This window comes from Eurosta solidaginis, chromosome 2 (genome assembly GCF_040869045.1).
Source record: "Eurosta solidaginis isolate ZX-2024a chromosome 2, ASM4086904v1, whole genome shotgun sequence".
Taxonomy (NCBI): Eukaryota; Metazoa; Arthropoda; class Insecta; order Diptera; family Tephritidae; genus Eurosta; species Eurosta solidaginis.
Genome location: NC_090320.1, coordinates 18,822,909 through 18,823,798, shown reverse-complemented (window position 1 = coordinate 18,823,798; position 890 = coordinate 18,822,909). Strand labels below are relative to the sequence as shown.

At 35.4% G+C, this 890-nt stretch overlaps 1 pseudogene; it reads right to left on the bottom strand.

Moving 5' to 3' along the window:
* Nucleotides 1–522: 522 nt before the first annotated feature.
* Nucleotides 523–616, bottom strand: LOC137242976 (U6 spliceosomal RNA; annotated as a pseudogene).
* Nucleotides 617–890: the final 274 nt, after the last annotated feature.

The following is an 890-nucleotide window of genomic DNA, read 5'->3' as shown; positions in this document are numbered from 1 at the left end:
AGTGTCAATAAAATATGACACTTTGGCAGCATTGCCAACAAACAAGTCCAATTTTCACAGCTATTCTGCAACAGATGTCGCAGTGGTGTGAATATCAATTGGCACGAACCAGAATAGAAGTAGGATTAATGAAGACAAACAAAAAACCGCTGTGGTGGCTGAATGGTTATAGCAGCGGCGCCTAAACGTTGCCGATGAAGGAATTTAGCAGTTCCCGAAATGGATCTATACAACGAGCTTTGGCAGTTGTCTAAAATTTTTTCTTTCTTCTATTCTAATTTAAAAATTTTTTCAATTAAGAAAAAATTTATCATAACAATAATAATGATAAAAAATTATTGTTAGGCCTTGAGCTCGATTCGAACCCGCAAAAATATAATTTTTGCTTGTCAATAGGCAGCCGCTAGGTTGCCCGAATATTTTGTTTTTTTTTTTAAATAATGGTTAAAGAAATGACTTCATACTTAAGCTAGTGTATTTATTATACTTATAATTATCATGCTCCTCTTGTTTATCACCATTGAAAATGTGGTACGCTTCACGAGATCAGTGTCATTCTTGCTCTGGGGATATGCTAATATCGTTCCAATTTTAATGTATTTTCCGTTGAAGTAATTGCCACAATATGCTAATCTTCGTGTATTTTCCGTTGAAGTAATTGCGTCAATTTTTATTATTGGTGCCCGACTTTAACACCTTCTCTTTTTTTTCTCTTCTTTTTACAAGGCTTAGGCTGTAATCAGCCAGAAAAATCCTGCCGGCTATGACATTAGGCTGAAAAATCAGCCAGTAGCATCATAGGCAGGATCGCCATGTAGAAAGGTCCCTAACGCTATTAAAACAAAGAAGACTTCACTGCTTGAATTATGAATGTCGAATCGTATTTATTC